This window comes from Oncorhynchus mykiss, chromosome 4 (genome assembly GCF_057628025.1).
Source record: "Oncorhynchus mykiss isolate SJ-2025 chromosome 4, ASM5762802v1, whole genome shotgun sequence".
Taxonomy (NCBI): Eukaryota; Metazoa; Chordata; class Actinopteri; order Salmoniformes; family Salmonidae; genus Oncorhynchus; species Oncorhynchus mykiss.
This window is the reverse complement of record NC_143025.1, coordinates 39,653,031-39,672,463: the sequence shown is the minus strand read 5'-3', so window position 1 is coordinate 39,672,463 and position 19,433 is coordinate 39,653,031. Positions and strand designations below refer to the sequence as shown.

The following is a 19,433-nucleotide window of genomic DNA, read 5'->3' as shown; positions in this document are numbered from 1 at the left end:
TAAATAAAGAACCACATAAGGAGAGGGTTAAAGGTAGGAAGAACGAAGGGGAAGGAAAGGAGAGAGAGAAATAGAGTGAGTAAGATAGAGGGAGTAAGCTCAGACACACCGGTTGGATGTCAAACGTTTGCCTGCCTACAGTACTTAGAACCTCTGAACAGTGTCGGCAGTCACACAGCAAAGACCTTGGAAGTTGTCAGCCACTCAGCCTTGCTAAAATACTACAAACCAGAAGGTGGCAGTAGTGTTGTTTGGCAACGCATATCTGTCCGTATTGCTTATGGTCTGCGATAATGTTGCTATTTTGTAGAAAGCCCTTGTTGATACTACCCAGATGGCCACATCTAGATAACTACCTAGCAAGATGACGAAGAAACAATTGAATTCACTCTCCCTAATTCCATTCTGCCAGTGCCAGCCCATAGCAAAATGTTTAGCTAGCTAGCTAATGTTAGCATATTATCTAGCACAATATAGCAGGCTAGTTAGCTAGCTAAGGACACTGCACTAACTCAGCTGTTTCATGGAATTTAGCTAATCCGTTGTGATTTAATTATAATTTCAATACTAGTTACATTTGTTAGCTAGCTTGGAGGAAGTAGCTGTTTCTGTATGATATGTTGGATGAAGGAATAAAGACAGACACCAATGTCAAGTTTAATAGCCTTGTTTGTGCATTGTACAAATCCCTACACTTGGAGTCCGGGGAACAGTCCGACTAGTCGAATACCTATCAACTAGACTCCGTAACAGTAGCTACTATCCCATATCCTACATTGCATATGAAGTGTGACTGGCTCATTTGTGGATGTACGGAGAAAATTCTCTATTTTAAAAAATAAATAATTTGGGGTTTGTGCTCTCTGATTGGCTCAAAGTCAAGTTGTTAGCCACTGAGAAGTATTTTTGTAGGTTCGTCGCTACCGGATCAGCATGCAGCAGGTACCGCTTTTGTTCTAGCAAGAGAAGGAGTGGTTTCCCACTGTGATAAGTACATTTCGTCAGTCTATCAGCAGTGAAATTCTGGGTGTGTTTCATGCTTTAGAGACCAGGTGTCTCGGGACCTTAGAGAACCATGTCATCAGAACCATGGCAAAGGAGGGGGCCTTTGTTTGTTGTTACCCATGTGCCTCACTCAGACCACACCTCGTGAGACACTGCATGCCGGAGGTGAGAGGCGAAAACCCATGGAGGCTACTAAATGAGAATGGCATTCAGATTGCTTGTCTCAGTCATAATGATGTCAACGGTGTCCTCAGTGGCAAGTGTATGGCAGTAAAACTGGAGTGCACTCTGTGGCTGAGTTGCATTTAGTTGTAGTCTAAATTGTTGTTCCTCAATAAAAAAACAATACAAATTAATTGAATGGAAGTGTAGTCTAAATTGTTGTCTCAGTATAATATGAAGTTGAGTTGAGGTGTTGTTTAAATGAGTTGTTTCTCACTAAAGGATGAGTTCAATTCAGTAGACGTGTGGTCTAAGTTGTTGTCCGTCGGTAAAGGATGAGTCTGTACTGAGGCAGCCCTTCCGAACACAACAGACAGATTCTAGTGTGTGTGTGTGTGGGGGGGGGGGGGGGGGGGGTTGATTGGCTCCAGAATGTCTTACTAATTGGCAGGATAAAGGGGACAGGCTAAATTGGCAGGGAGATGAGGCCAGTGACGCATAGCTACCCCAAATACACCCACTCTTCATACGGCATGCTTCAGCTGGAGTCAGGCTGTTATTAACTAGACCAGAGATGGGCAACTGGCGGGCAGCAGACCCCCCTTTTTAAGGTCCGCCTTTTTAAGGTCCGCAGACCAATGTGGTGTGTCTCTGAGCCTCGAGGCCCGCTGCTTCCTCTGATACAACCCAGATCACCAATGGGCTCGGTGTCACTAAACCTGTACTTGGTTGTCATGGAAACCCCATTTCTCCCTGAATCTTTCTCCCCCTTTTCTCTCCCTCCCTCCATCTCCCCCTCTCTCCCTTTCTCTCTCTCTCTGGGCAGGGAGAGAGGTTATGGTGATGTAATTTTACTGTGACTCCCTGAAGTGTAAAGCTAGCATGGACCTGCTCAAGGGCGTTAATTTGTGTTGCATGTTTCGGGGGGTCAGGGTCAATGGGTTCCGGGGGCGCACTCGCTCGGTCTTTTACTTCACTTGACTACGCATCTGTCTGCATTTCTTAATAAACTGTTTTTTTTATAAATAGATTATTTAAATAGTGTTTCTGGTGAATTTCCTGATCATTTGGTCCAATTGTTATTAGGTATTTGTTGCATATGCATGGTTCTTTTGAAGGCCAAACCCACCATTGGTGTGCGTGGCTAAAGACCTCTATTTTCATGGTATCTCACCATAGCACCACCGGGAGTTTGCTAAACGGTATTGGCACTTGTAACCGGTGCAATTGCAGTATGACACAAAAATAGAGGTCCTCGGCCATGCACACTAGCGGTGGGTTTGGCCTTTGAAAGAACAATGCATATGCAGAAAATACCTCATCCCTACTGTAAAATATGGTGGTGGATCTTCGATGTTATGGGACTATTTTGCTTCCACTAGTCATGGGGTCCTTGTTAAGGACCGCTGTATCAAGATTGGACAAGTATTGACACACGTTACAACACAGCATGAGTATCCAAACGTGCCCAGGTCCAATACGGACCACATCAACACTTCCACACAGTTGGACACACCAAGAAACGGACCACCTTGTGTCAGTCTCAATTAACACATTTGTACACATCTGTGATACATGATGTGTCAAATGCTTTGACCATCTCTGGGGTATCCAACTCTGATCTTGGAAAGCAACTCGATGTGTAGGTTTTTCGTTACAGCCCTACAGTAACACACTTGATTCAGCAAATCATAGACCAGACTAAAGACATTTGAATGTGTTAGTGATGGGCTGGAGCAAAAGCGTGCACACGGTAGCTTTGTACAGAAACTGCACCGGCCTCAACCGCAAGGCTCTCCAGAGGGTGGTGCAGTCTGCACAACGCATTATCGGGGGCAACCTACCTGCCCGCCATGACAGCTACAGCAATCTATCGTTCTGCCCCTGAACTCATACCATCTTTTGCACCCATCCTAACCCACTGTTCCTAGGCCGTCATTGAAAGTAAGACTTTGTTCTTAACTGACTTAGTTAAATAAAGGTAAAATATAAAAACTCATACCATCTTTTGCACCCATCCTATGCCGTTGGGCCATCGCCCATCCATATATTTATATGTACATATTCTCATTCACCCCTTTAGATTTCAAATCAAATTGTATTAGTCACAAGCGCCGAATACAACAGGTGTGTAGACCTTACAGTGAAATGCTTATTTACGAGCCCCTAACCAACAATGCAGTTTGAAAAAATATGGATAAGAAATAAGTAACAAGTAACTAAAGAGCAGCAGTAAAATAACAATAGCGTGTCTATATACAGGGGGTACCGGTACAGAGTCAATGTGCGGGGGCTCCGGTCAGTTGAGGCAATATGTACATGTAGGTAGAGTTATTAAAGTGACTATACATAGATAACAGAGTAGCAGCGTGTAAAAGAGGGGGGGGGGATGCAAAAAGTCTGGGTAGCCTTTTAAATTGGTGTTCAGGAGTCTTATGGCTTGGGGGTAGAAGCTGTTTAGAAGCCTCTTGGACCTAGACTTGGTGCTCCGGTACGGCTTGCTGTGCGGTAGCAGAGAGAACAGTGTATAACTAGAGTGGCTGGAGTCTTTGACAATTTTTAGGGCCTTCCTCTGACACTGCCTAGTATAGAGGTCCTGGATGGCAGGAAGCTTGTGTGTATTAGGTAGTTGTTAGGACATTTTTAGATTACTTGTTAGATATTACTGCACTGTCGAAACTAGAAGTACAAGCATTTCGCTACATCTGCTAACCATGTGTATGTGACCAATACAATTTAATTTAGGGGGAAGCAGGAGTAGGCATGAGTACCCCTAATGCCACCGCGGCTCCAGCCGCAGGACGACGCTGGCCAGAAGGACGGCCCCGAGATCAAAGAGCGGGCCGGTCCGGACAGCGGAGGTGTAAATCCTGGATGATGTAGGGGTTCAGGATGTCCGCCACCGGGACCTAAGAGCACTCCTCAGGACCATACCCCTCCCAGTCCATCAGGTACATCAGGTCCCCGCGACGACAGGAGTCCAGGAGGGACCTAACAGCCGAACTACCACCGGCCTGAGGGAAACATGAAAGGAGGGTGAGCTCCGGTAGTTTGTAGGGAGTTCTAATCTATAGGTTACTCCTTTTGACCCTCCGGAGGACCTTGAATGGCCCCACAAAATGGGGACTCAGCTTCCGGCAGGACAGGCGGAGCGGATGGTACCTGGTGGAGAGCCAAACGTGATCACCAGGATGGAACACAGGAGCTTCACTGTGATGGCAGTCCGCCTGATCCTTCTGACGGAGGACGGAATCACTCGTCCACTGCAGGAACTTCGGTCTGCCTCCGAGTCTACGGAGCCAGGGCCGGCTGATATCCCCGGACACACGAAGAGAGTCTTCCCAGGGGAGGAGTGACAAAGAGAGTTCTGGGTGTATTACGCTCAGGGAAGGAACCAGGCCCATTCCACCTGCCTGTCCTGGCAGTGACTCCTTAGGAACCTCCCCAGCTCCTGGTTGGTCTTCTCCACCTGCCCATTAGACTGAGGCCGGTACCAGGATGTGAGGCTGACAGTGCCTTCCAGAATCGCAACATGAATTGGGTACCACGTTTGGAAACGATGTCCCCCGTAAGGCCATAGTGCCGGAAGACCTGCTGGAATAGTGCCTCAGTGAGATGGAGAGCGGTAGGTAGATCAGAGAGAGGGATAAAACGGCAGGATTTAAAGAATCTGTCAACAACAACCAAAAAAGTGGTGAAACCATCAGAAAGGGGGAGCCCCATTACAAAGTCTATGGACAGATGTGACCAAGGCCGCTGAGGCACGGGAAGGGGAAGTAGTTTCCCTGCTGGAGCATGCCGGGGAAATTTGGATTGAGTACATACCGAACATGAGTTGACATAGTATGCGACGTCCTGCGCCAAAGTGGGCCACCAGTATTTATCGGAAAGGGATTGCATGGTGCAGGTGATACCTGGGTGTCCAGCAGTGAGGGATGTATGTACCCAAGTCAACAGCCAATCTCTCACCCCCGTGGCGACATAGATGCGCTCTGGATGGCAGGGGCACGTTTCCTCTCCAGATCCTGGTGGATGTACACATGTACGTCTCAACACACAGGACCAATGACACGGGAGGACAGATTGAAGGGCTGGAGGACACTCACAGGGCCCACCACCGATGTGGAACCACAGGATGTGGGAAAGTAGATCCTCCAGCATTCTGGTCCCCAGGTGGGTGTGTATGGGTGCAATTTGTACGGATGTGGTGATGAGGAAGGGAAGGCTTTCCTACGTGCGTAACGGTGCCAGATCCCAATGTTTTTATATCCAGGGCTTGGACAGGAAAAGGAGAGGAGAGCGGTTATGAAGTTACGTTCAGAGAGGAGGAGAGGGCCTGATCGATCCCCCCATGGCACCATAGTCCACTAGAGCTATGGAAACAACACTTCAGGGACAGCCAGCCAGTGAAATGGGAACCAGAAAGGGTTTGGCGGAGAACAATGATAATGGAATAATGGAATAGTCACACCAACACTGGGAGACGGAAGGTCACGGGGCTGCCCCACTGCTCTAGTGGACCCCGGGTTGGGACACACAGAAGCTGGTGTACCTCCTGGCCGCAATAGGGACAGAGCCTCAGCTGTCTCCGGCTCTGCCGGTGTGGCCCCTACCGCCATTTTTCAGTGGGGTGGTGGACACCAGCTCTCCCGAAGAAGTTTATCCAGACGGATGGCCATCGCACTGAGAGAGTCCAAGGTTATGTTGCCATCCCGTTGTCATCCTGACATGCCAGCTCCATCTGGACCTCTTCACGCAGTCCACTACTGAATAGAGTGCGGAGCGCTGGCTCATTCCATCCGCTGGAGGCTGCCACAGTCCGAAAGGTGAGGGCGTACTCGGCTCCCGTCTGATAGAGAAAATAGAGGGAGCACTGGAGTAGGAAGCCACGGCATTTCGATGGAGTGCTGTCTTCTCCAGAATGGACAGTCAGACATCGATGACCTGGGCGGACATCTGGGGGACTGGCTCACTGTGACGACCCGTGGTAGGATGCCCTCTGTCAGAGGTATGGAGAACCTCGCTAGTGGTGTCGAGGCGGTGGAGGACACGGACAACCTCCTTCATGGTCGTACCCAGTAGAGCCAGCTGGTCGTGGTGTTGGTGGAGTAGATGACCCTGTTCCTCGACCGTCTGGAAGATGGTGTAATCTTCTGCTGCTTCCTCAATTTCAGAGGCAGTTTTCTGTAACGTAGACAGGAAGCAGGTGCAGATGGTTAGTTTAATAATAATAAACATTACAAAAATACTAAACAGGAGCAGCATACTGAATCTAAGCAAAATCAATACTGCCTAATGACTGGGCTATATGATGGGAGATTAATCAGGGTGGTGATAAGGTCCATGTGTGCTTAACGATGGGGAGCAGGTGTGCGCAATGATGGTTGCCAGGTGTGGAAAATGTGGGTTTCCTAGACCGGCGACGTTGAGCGCTGGAGGGAGGGAGCAGGCGTGACATAAAAACACATTTATAACACTGTATTCAGCATTTAGCTAAATCTGACAAAGTAAAATTACCGAAAAGAATACATTACAAGTTCATGTCAAAACTTACCTAACCTGTTTGTGCTTAGTCAACACTATTATCAGTTGAATAACTTACCTTGTGTTACTGAACAAAAGAAAGGGAACATAAGACATGAGGAAACATGAGGAAGGGAATGAGAGACTTAACATGATCATGTAACTTAACCCACTGTGCCTGTTTCCTCCATTTTGTGTGTCCTTTTGCTGGTGTAACTGCCTAGGAAGCACATGATAATGTAGCTTATTCAATTTGTTTTATTCTGTGGGTAATGACAAGCACATAACATAGCAGTTGTGTTAGTTGTTAGGACTCTCACACCTCACAAAACAGTCTGAGAAAATGCAACTATTGAATGGCTAAAGCCAAGGAGTGCAATACTGTCACCCAACCACAAGATGTCACTTAACACACATTCATGTAAATCAAGTTCAACAGGAGCAAATGAGCTAAACATGAAGTCATACATGAATTCCATCGCTAGCTAACAAGCTATGTATGAAATCCATTTTGACAAACGTTGTTAGCTACACTGGGACAAAATACAGGAGCCATATGCTAAATAAGTGTAGAGAAATGTGATTCATGTAACTCTAGCTACCCAGCAACCACAGTTAGTTAAGGGCTTTTCTCTGCTTAAAGTGGCTGCATGATGAATGTTAGCCAGCTACAGTAGTTAGCTAGCTAGTTAGCTATACAACAGAGAACAAACCACCACTAGCAGAGAGGACAAAGATTTTTATAACTAATCCCACCAATGGAGAACTCTAGCTAGCTACTGTTAAGGTTGCGTCAATTCGAATCTGGTATCAGAACAAGTTATGACACTGAGTCACCGATTGTATACTATGTACTTTTATTAGCTAAGCAATAAATGGTAAATGCAATTTTCGTATATACGGGTTCGCTGTAACACCACGCAGGGCAGAATAGAGAACTAGCCAACACATTAAGTTTCTTCTTAAATACTCTGACAGAAGTAGTTCCTGCTTCTGAGCTGGCCTGTCAGAGTAGAGGCTGAGCGTGGTTTAAACTCACTCAGCCTATCGTTGGGGCACAGGCTGGTCCCAGGCCCCCCAGGCGCTCCAGTTGGTAGTTGTAGCTGTTGCTGGGAAGAATATCTATGCGCTCATACCCTAGATACCGTTATCACACATCTGGTTCTTGTAAATGTCTAACAAAAGACAGTTTGTTTTCGCAACACTATGCTCTGTATGTATAACTCATGATAACTGCCTACACCCAAGGTTAGCCATAGCCTTTCCGCTAGTCACACCATATGTTGCAAAATGTTACTTCCAACACACACAAATACCCTCATGATAGGCCAAGCATATTTTCAACCCTCACAATCCCCCTTTTAGGGTGTGAATAAAAATTCAGCAATTAATCATATAAAAGCTACAAAGTTTAAAATACTTTTATGTCCTCCATTCGATCCCACTATGTACTAGATTGGCTACCAGCCACCTAGGAACTTAAAACCCTCGTTTCAAAAGAGAACAACAGTTCATTAATTAAATAGATAAACACTTTTTGAGTCCCCCTTTTGACACCCCCTAGGGTGTCACTCATTATCCTTTATTTCAGCGGTCATAACATAGTAATATGTTAATAGCATTTCATGAAAATAATAAAAAGTTCATTATTAATTTTATTTTATTTATTTCTTTACAGAAAAACAGAAAAAATCAACAACTGATATATGCTTTTCGACTCCCCCTTTTGACACCCACAAGGGTGTCATACTCAGAATACAAAGGTTAAAAGAAACACACATTTATTGTATAAAGAATAAAACCCCTCTTGTCCACCCTGCTACACCTAACTGGTACTGGGTTGGCTACCAGCCACCCAGGAACTTCAAACCCTCACATAAGGAAGGACAAACAATGCACACAGGGAAAAAACTATGTAAAAAAAAACAGATTAAATGTTAAACTCCTCCTCTCAGATACAATGGCAGTATAGTTCACAAGCCTTCCCACATTATTTAACAGGTGTTAGACAATCTACTACTAGCCCAAGGTCTCTCCCCTCCCTGGGTAGAGACAGGATGTCCTGTAAGGAACACAGTATTCCAGCCGGTCTAACGATAACTCCATTCGTTTCTAACAAGTAACAGACAGTCCTTGTTCTAATGATTATAATTACACACATTATATTCAGTATTATGATTATAATAGGATTCATACATCCATACAGTAACATAGTAGTATTCTGTTTAGTTATAGTTTTAAGCTAAATGTATTCATAATTTAGTCATTATTTATCAAAATCCCTTAATATATCCACCCTATAACTAAATCTTATACATCCAATCACACCTCTATTTTTATAAGAATTTAAAAAAGCATTTAAAAAATCTATTTTTATTAGAAATATATTTTGTTATCCAAATACAACCTAATAGAAACCAATACATGCATTTACACTGGCTGCTGTAGGCCTACATCAGAATCATAACTCTTCTTATCAGGATTTTCGTTACCATCTTCATCAAAGAAACAGTCTAGCATCAAAACAAGATACAACCTAGAATCTCTAAACATCAAAATGGTCTCATCAAACATAGGCTCCTCTATGTGAAGGATACGGATTCATTCATCTACTAGGTCTGAGGCATGTATTCATCATTCCACTGGTCAGAGTTTGGAATCGTTCCGTATCTCACCATCTGTTGTCTCATTGATTTCTGTCCTGGAAATGAGAACCTTTCACACCGGAATCATCCGCACAAAACTAACACAGTCACACAGGTGAAGGTAGCCCACAATACAGTGATCATGACATTTTTTCATTTTCCAAACATACTGTCAATCCAATTAGTCAGAGAAGTATCCACCCCAGAGTTTTCTGCCAACTTGTGAGCTAGGGTGGTTAAACCAGCCAGGGCCTTGTTCACTGATCCATCCAGAGCCGTGTCATTGGGGATGAAATTACAACATTCTGCTCAGAACCTCATACACCCGCCCACCCTTTTCTGCCAGTAACATATCCAAGGCTATTCTACTCTGTCATCCCATCAACCTAGTTGCAGCTGTTATCACCAGAAGATGCTTGATTCCTATCCAGAACTCAACAGGTAACCCCCTTGGAACGCCAATGCTATCAATGTCAACTCTATTGTCAAAAGATCCTGACGGAGCACTCCTTCTCACTCTTCTACCTGACTCTGGGTAAGGGCAAAGAGCATGCCTAACTGCACTAGTGCACAACTACCGGTTCAATTGGTAGGCAGGTTAAGTCACAGCTTCATACCTCCACACTCTAAGCCTTTTCATCTGTCAGTCAGGACCCTCATTGTCTTGTCGGTAAAGATTCTCTTTCCTATGGCAAGTTCTATGTTCTTACTTCCCCTACGTCCCATCCGTGTGTTATGTAGCGAGCCAAACAATAATAATATCCTCCTGTAACTGTGAAAGGGGGAAGTCTGGATGTAATCGGCAAATGGGGACACAAATATCACAGATCAATGCAACTGTCATTGTTCAGCTCCCTGCCCTCTTGAACAGCTTTACCACACAGGCCCTTCCCCTAGGTGAAGAATTCCATCAAATGGAAAGGGAATGGTTGTGAACTGAGGTTTTGCTGAGGCGCAGGCCTAACATTCTTCTTTCGCTACTGATCTGGCTTTTTACTGAATCAATTCTAACCTTAGGTTAGAATCCCCATAAACAGTTTCCACCTCAATCTCTTCCTTAAGATCGTTCGTCTGCACAATCCTCACCAGCCCTTGGCTCTGGACAACTCCACGGTCAGTATCTGCTTTGTCAGGGGCTCTGCTTGTATTCTGGCTGACTATAGAGCTATCATCTGCCCTAACTTCTTCTTCCCGGAATGGCACTAGGTTATCAACTGAAATCCTTACTTTTCACTACACTCCATCTTCTTCCATGCTGGGTATGTGGATTTATGTTGCCCTCTCTCTCGGTGTGAGCTATAACCTGTTTCCATGAACTTCACAGGGACTTGTACAGATATATTCTATAATCGCTCATAGTACTAGACTGCCAAGGAGTCAGAGACCCCATTTGGTCTACATAGAACTCCACTGAGACATCCTTCCCAATCTCACTCTCCCTTCCTTACTATTCAGTTCCAGTGACCTTTTGAGATGCTATGGTAATATCAAATTCCCCACGTCTAGCACATGAGTCAAGTTACCCTCTTTGGCCTTCTCGGGGTTCATGGTGTATCAGGAATATGGCTCCCACGATCAGACAGCTCAGGACGGCCAGCACACCTGTAAAGCCTCGCCCTTTCCCGGAAAATATATCAGCAGCCAGAGGCCAAGCCATACTTTCACTTCTATGAACGCTCACAGCGGGAAAAGGTTGGGTATAAGGGAATCTTCAGTAGGAGTTTAACTCCTGTACCCTGTTGGTATCGGTTCTGCTCCTACCCCTGTGATTGTTCGCCAGTGTCAGAGTGTCTTACCCTCTTACAATGTGTGATATGCACCCAGGTAGCTCTTTTAGCTATTCTCACAGCGAAGGCTGTCACCAGGAGTCCTTGGTATGGCCCCACCCAACGGGCTGCTTCCCATCTATTCTCCTCAGGGACTGGGTTGAGTGAATCACCTTCTCCTGTAATTCACCTGTAGTGCATAAAATATTGGACATACAGGTTTGGTTAACAAACAGTTTCTCATTTGTTCTATTTGATTATATATTTAACTTCTATGCCTACTTGTTAGCTAGAATTTTTTATATATTTTTTATATTAGTTTATTATCCAATAGGCCACATCCTATGCTAGACCACAATTTACCCATCCCCTCTTTGATACTGGCTCTGCCCAGGTAACAACCTTGCCTACTCTAAACAATGATTTAGGTAAGATTAGTCAATTATCCTTATGTCTGACATTATCATGTAGGAGCGCCCCTTTCATTCTCCACATGTCCAATTCTCCCTTGGGCGTCCATTCATATCTATCCTGTACCAATTCTCTGTTAAATGTCTCACTGTTGGGCTTTATCTAAAATCATGGATTTTAGAAAAACTTGTCTATGGTGGCAATTTCTAAAGTCCTTATATAGCTTAATTAAGGTTATCTCGATTCTATCCATAATCCCAAATCACCACAGATGTCATATATCCCTGTCCACTATATACTATTTCAATAAAAATATTCTAATGGTCAAATAAAGCCAAAACGAATGCTAACCATATCATATCTCTTTTCTGTGCTTATGAAATCTCTCATTCGAGAGTCCACTGAATTTTATCTAACAATAACATGGGTTAACCTTAAAAATCAGTCACATCAATAATTGAATACAGTGGGGCAAAAAAGTATTTAGTCAGCCACCAATTGTGCAAGTTCTCCCACTTAAAAAGATGAGAGAGGCCTGTAATTTTCATCATAGGTGCACTTCAACTATGACAGACAAAATGAGAAAAAAAATACAGAAAATCACATTGTAGGATTTTTAATGAATTTATTTGCAAATTATGGTGGAAAATAAGTATTTGGTCACCTACAAACACGCAAGATTTCTGGCTCTCACAGACCTGTAACTTCTTCTTTTAGAGGCTCCTCTGTCCTCCACTCTTTACCTGTATTAATGGCACCTGTTTGAACTTGTTATCGGTATAAAAGACACCTGTCCACAACCTCAAACAGTCACACTCCAAACTCTACTATGGCCAAGACCAAAGAGCTGTCAAAGGACACCAGAAACAAAATTGTAGACCTGCACCAGGCTGGGAAGACTGAATCTGCAATAGGTAAGCAGCTTGGTTTGAAGAAATCAACTGTGGGAGCAATTATTAGGAAATGGAAGACATACAAGACCACTGATAATCTCCCTCGATCTGGGGCTCCACGCAAGATCTCACCCCGTGGGGTCAAAATCCCAGAACCACATGGGGGGACCTAGTGAATGGGGGGACCTACCATCAGTAACACACTACGCTGCCAGGGACTCAAATCCTGCAGTGCCAGACGTGTCCCTATGCTTAAGCCAGTACATGTCCAGGCACGTCTGAAGTTTGCTAGAGAGCATTTGGATGATCCAGAAGAAGATTGGGAGAATGTCATATGGTCAGATCGAACCAAAATATAACTTTTTGGTAAAAACTCAACTCGACGTGTTTGGAGGACAAAGAATGCTGAGTTGCATCCAAAGAACACCATACCTACTGTGAAGCATGGGGGTGGAAACATCATGCTTTGGGGCTGTTTTTCTGCAAAGGGACCAGGACGACTGATCCGTGTAAAGGAAATAATGAATGGGGCCATGTATCGTGAGATTTTGAGTGAAAACCTTCCATCAGCAAGGGCATTGAAGATGAAACGTGGCTGGGTCTTTCAGCATGACAACGATCCCAAACACACCGCCCGGGCAACGAAGGAGTGGCTTTGTAAGAAGCATTTCAAGGTCCTGGAGTGGCCTAGCCAGTCTCCAGATCTCAACCCCATAGAAAATCTTTGGAGGGAGTTGAAAGTCCATGTTGCCCAGCAACAGCCCCAAAACATCACTGCTCTAGAGGAGATCTGCATGGAGGAATGGGCCAAAATACCAGCAACAGTGTGTGAAAACCTTGTGAAAACGTTTTACCTTTGTCATTGCCAACAAAGGGTATATAACAAAGTATTGAGATAAACTTTGTTATTGACCAAATACTTATTTTCCACCATAATTTGCTAATAAATTCATTAGAAATCCTACAATGTGATTTTCTGGATTTTTTTCTCTAATTTTGTCTGTCATAGTTAAAGTGTACCTATGATGGAAATAACAGGCCTCATCTTTTTAAGTAGGAGAACTTGCACAATTGGTGGCTGACTAAATACTTTTTTGCCCCACTGTATATGTTGCATAGTGTGGGATACCTTATCTACAGTAATTTACCATCCCTAAGAACTGCAACTTATTTCTTTTCATAAATAATTTTTATGCTTATCAAATCACTTTTTCTATCTTGAATTTTCCTGCCCTATTGGCTTAAACTATGTCCTGTCCAAACCTCAAAGGACCATATCCTCCTCCATTTATTATCGATGATAAATATGATTTCTGTTCCTGTTGTAATACTAAATCAATAGTAGCCCATTCGAAACCGTCACAGCCAATGTTTAAAACAGAATCCTGAACCTCTTCCTCACTAGAGTTTCTTCCCCCACTCCCCATAATTTATCCTGCCTAAATTCCACTTTCTCCTCTGTGGTTCAAACTATAATTATGTCCAAGAGCTATAAACTCCATTACAATTAATTTACCTTTAAAAACAAGTATCACAAATGACCACAAATTCATTATCCAAATGGCCCTCCCCTGAGGCTGATCAGACCACAAGGGAAAGCCATGATAGAGGTCAAAGGTTGTACCACCCTTTTACAGTTATGTTCCATACTATATTAGACATATTAACTTCTTGACGCTACCCATCCCGTTAGCGGGATCATTTTCGTCAGCAACCACTGAATAGCATAGCGCCACAGTCAAATGATATTGCTAAAAAATATTCATATTCATGAAATCACAAGTGCAATATTGCAAAACACAGCTTAGCCTTTTGTTAATCCACCTGTCGTCTCAGATTTTGAAATTATGCTTTACAGCAAAAGCAATCCAAGCGTTTGTGTAAATTTATCGATATCGCTAGCATAACATCATGTACACTAAGCATTAAGTAGCTAGGTCTCGAAAATCAGAAAAGCAATCAAATTAATCATTTACCTTTGATGATCTTCGGATGTTTTCACTCATGAGACTCCCAGTTACACAACAAATGTTCCTTTTGTTCCATAAAGATTATTTTCATACCCAAAATACCTCAGTTTCTTTGTCGGGTTATGTTCAGAAATCCACAGGAAAGAGCGGTCACAACAATGCAGACGTATATTCCAAATAATATCCATAATGTCCACAGAAACATGTCAAACATTTTTTATTTATTTTTAAAATATATATTCGATAATATATCAACCGGGTGTGTAGGTTTTTCAATAACACCGGGAGAAGCAATGGCCGCTTTACTCTGTAGCGCAAAACTCACTCTGAGAGCTCCCACCTATCCGCTTACGCTATGTGATCTTTCACGCTCATTTTTCAAAATAAAAGCCTGAAACTATGTCTAAAGACTGTTGACTTAGGGAAGCCATAGAAAAAGGAATCTGGTTGATATCCTGTTAAATGGAGGATAGGCATGCATAGGAACAGAGAGGTTTAAAAATAAGAGGCACTTCCTGATTCGATTTTCCTCAGGTTTTCGCCTGCAATATCAGTTCTGTTATACTCACAGACAATATTTGTGAGTTTTTGAAACTTTAGAGTGTTTTCTATCCTAATCTGACAATTATATGCATATTCTAGTTTCTGGGGCTGAGAAATAGGTAGTTTCAAATCGGTACGTCTTTTAGCCAAAAACTAAAATACTGCCCCCTACACGTAAAAGGTTAAAGAACCCTTTATCTAAAGAGTTCATGTGTTTAATGAAAAACTCAGAAAACAAAACTTCTAATATTCCATATGTGAGTGTATCCCTTTAAGATATCTTGTCGCTGGGCTGTACTAATGAAATCCCCTCAAACCCAAACGTTTACTACAAACAAAACCTAATAATTATAATAATTATATTGTACTCCCTCAAATCATTAGTTTTACATTTCCTTAATGGTTATATCTAAAACCCATTCAGTCTCTTCAAACACTCTCCCCAAAATGCTTGATAGGAATACCCTTCCATTAGACACACACAACTGTGAAAAACGTACATTGTGTCTTTAACATAAAATAAACTCAGCCTGCAATCCACTTTGCGGACCTTTCATTGTTTTCCATAATGAAATCAGATTCTAATGTTAGAATACCTTAACCTTCTGTTTAATTTCACTGGTGTTATCTGAACAATCAAACCAAAATCAATAACCGTGTACTATTACAAAACTTTTACGATACAACTATTCAGACCTCCCTCTCTTATAGCCAAATATAGCCCAGTGTACGCCACCAATCAGTGATGGCCACCTAGCAATTTTGTTGCTAGTTTTAACATATTTTTCAGACTACCCTGACGATATTCAATTACTTTTAAAAATGTATTAGGAACTTTTAGCAACTTTTGAAAAGTGACTCAAAGCTATAATGCACGCATTTTCCCTCTAAATGACACAACCAATTTTCTCTGTCACAATTTGAGGAACGTTATTGTGTATTCAACGTAATGACGCAGTTTTACATTATCGCGCAGCAAATCAACCTGTCCCTAGGCAAAAAATATACCCCCTACTCAGATTGAGTTCTGCTTTAATTCTATCGTAAAAGTAAAACCAACCTAACTTTCCAACTTTCTCTACCTCAAAATTTAAACGTACCATGTACTTCACTAAATGTATATCGCATGTCAGTCAATCCATAAAAAATTAAAATATCCTGATGGGCACAACTTTATCGTATCTCTCCGTTATTCTTTAGAATTCATCAGATTTAGGTAACTGTCTCATCTATGATTCAGCATTTTAAATACGACTCCATTCCCAATATGTTATTCGAGCAGACCATTTACGCAAGACAACGTATTCCATCGACATCGTACCGCTATTATTTAGAATGGATGGGTCTTTCAATTTAACCTAAACAATCATTTATAAAAGTTCAATTTATCCCTTCTATCAATTTGTACCAAACAAGCTATTAAAACTTTCAGTTTATATCTTATACAAACACTAGCGACCGTATCTTTCCAGGCAAAAGGGATGGGCGGATACAACCCGGAATGGGTGGGCTGTCCCTCTTTACACATTTTCTTGAGTTTCTCCAGCATAGCCACGCCTATGCCTTCTCCATGGCTTCTTTGATTTTACCCCTACGCGGCTCTCCATCTTGTTTCCACTCGGAACTGGATTTATATGTGTTCCGTTTCAGATTCTACCAGGCTCCCCGTCAACTGGGAGCCCGTGGTGTGAGGCAATGCAGCCCTCTTCCATCCACTCCCTGTATAGTTTTTCTCCCCGTTTCTTCCAATCTTTCCCATTTTTACCCCCGTTAACTTCTAATGTTGACTTGTGTTTTTAATACCTTCTCTACCTCCTGGCCTGCCATTATTTTACTGTATTCTGTTCAATCCTATAAAGTATTTATTTATCAATCACCTTAGTTATGTATCAGCAAAATGTGGAATCCTCAATTGAAGTAATAAAAGTGTGCAGTTATTTATCCTCCCTTACTCTTATGCAATGTAATCAGGTACTATAACCTCTATAATGATCTATAAACCTTTAATTCAAACTTGATACCAGCTCCAACTGAAATATCTAATGTACTACATACAGCAACCATCCAATGTAACACAGGTCTATTTAATTTGTTGGCCTGTAAATTCTATCTGTAGATCATTCACTCTGATACAGCGCCCCACTTAAACCTGTCTACGATACTGGTTCCCAATTGGGAATCAACCCTCCCACGTTCAGCTGAAACGGTGGCGCATGGAACGCAAAAATATTCTTAAAAATATTTAACCTCCACACATTAACAAGTCCAATAGCTCAAATGAAAGATAAACACCTTGTTCATCTAGCCAGCAAGTCAGATTTCTAAAATGTTTTACGGCGAAAACATAGCACATATATATGTAAAACCACCACCAGACACAGCTCATTTGAATAGCCAAACCATGCAATCAACAAACGCAGGATTAAAAAATAAATCGCTCACTAACCTTTTGAAAATCTTCATCAGATGACAGTAATATGACATGTTACACAGTACATATTTTTTTTTTTCAATAATATGCCATTTATATCCATAAATGTCCATTTACAGTGAGTTCACGTTCAGAAATTACTCAAAAATGCCCGCAGGAAATCTATGTAGCGCGGCAAGATAACGTAAATAGACATCATAAACTGACTAAATATACATGTTCTACATATAGTTAGAAAGATACACTGCTTCTTTATGCAACCGCTTTGTTAGATTTATTTTTAACGTTACAGAAATCGCACACTATTCCATATGCTGAGACAGCGCTCAGTTCCAAGCTACATTTCTACGTAATGTTGGAGTCAACAGAAACACAGATTTAAGCATAAATATTCCCTTACCTTCGATGGTCTTCGTTCAGAATGTTCTGGAAGGCTTCATACTTACCCAATACATCGTTTGGTTTCAAGTCTTGCGTCTTTGTATTAGCTACTGCTAATAACATCAGCTGAAATGCACCCAAAACGTCCTCTGGTCCGGAAAAGTTGCGCATCAAAACTTTAAAATTACATATTATATGTCGACTAAACAGGTCAAACTAAGTGCAGAAGCAAGCTTTATAATGTTTTAGACACGCAAAACAAACTTCAATTCAATCGGCCATCGTCTGCCCTTCTCCTGAGTGCTGGAACAAAGGAATGGCTGGGACCAATTCGCGCCCATACGCACAGCCTATTCTCTCGTGGCACGCACTAATTTCACTCCCATAGGGTCAATTCTCGCGCGATTTGAACGATTCAAAGCTCTACTGAAAGAGGACATCTAGCGGAAGAGATAGACTGGTTGGGAAGGGTGGGGGCCATGACGTCAAAGTTGCTCCAACTTTCATGGCCACAAAAACTAGTTTGGAAGAATGCCTGCCCTGTGAGTTCTGCTATACTTACAGACATAATTCCAACGGTTTTAGAATCTTTAGAGTGTTTTCTATCCAATAATAATTTTTATTTGCATATATTAGCAATTTTTGACAGATTTTTTTTCCAGTTTACTAGGGGTACCCAATCTCTCCAAAGGGGGCGTATGTCTGCCATATCCTTAACAGGTTATTAAATCCCAGTGTACTGCACTCACTCCAAATTTATCCAAAGTAAATATCCATTTATACTACAAACATTTCCTCATGCACACCAGTACACAGCATTTATTGTTACATTGCAATCCTGCTCACACACATACTAGTGAATTCTTCTAACCAATCTGAATCACCGTCATTCAAACAACTGGGTACGCGTTACACCAACCGACCCATTTAGTACATTACATTCGTTGTTATACCATAAGAGTGATCGATCAATTTTAAAATTGCATTCACCACATCAATACTTTGTTATAGTTAATTATAACACTTACATGAATTTGATAACTTACGCCAAACAGGTGTCTCACAAAAATTTGGATAATGCCAATGTGCAGAACTTTAGTTATTCACAATACGTGTCTGCTTACCTTTTTAGTTGACCGGTCAGGATTTGTGAGGCACACCGTCCGACGACAGCAGTGGCCAATCGGCCGGACAATTTCCAGCGAAGTCCCGTTAACAGATCACGTCGGGGTCACCAATTGTTAGGGTTGCGTCAATTCGAATCTGGTATCAGAACAAGTTATGACACTGAGTCACCGATTGTATACTATGTACTTTTATTAGCTAAGCAATAAATGGTAAATGCAATTTTCGTATATACGGGTTCGCTGTAACACCACGCAGGGCAGAACAGAGAACTAGCCAACACCCTAATAGTTTCTTCTTAAATACTCTGACAGAAGTAGTTCCTGCTTCTGAGCTGGCCTGTCAGAGTAGAGGCTGAGCGTGGTTTAAACTCACTCAGCCTATCGTTGGCGCACAGGCTGGTCCCAGCCCCCCAGGCGCTCCAGTTGGTAGGTGTAGCTGTTGCTGGGCAGACTATCTATGCGCTCATACCCTAGATACCGTTATCACACATCTGGTTCTTGTTAATGTCTAACAAAAGACCGTTTGTTTTCGCAACACTATGCTCTGTATGTGTCTCCCATAACTCATGATAACAG

At 42.5% G+C, this 19,433-nt stretch overlaps 1 protein-coding gene and 1 long non-coding RNA gene across 2 annotated transcripts in view; one reads left to right on the top strand and one right to left on the bottom strand.

The window, feature by feature from the left end:
* LOC110521793 (3',5'-cyclic-AMP phosphodiesterase 4B) overlaps positions 1–19,433 on the top strand; it is a 304,641-nt gene that overhangs the window by 180,233 nt on the left and 104,975 nt on the right. The gene's annotated exons all lie outside the window — the stretch shown is intronic.
* On the bottom strand, positions 652–18,995 carry LOC149984006 (uncharacterized). The gene is made up of 2 exons (XR_016495256.1): positions 18,855–18,995; positions 652–17,879 (listed from the first exon to the last, which is right to left on the bottom strand). It is a non-coding gene; the product is annotated as an uncharacterized LOC149984006 (long non-coding RNA).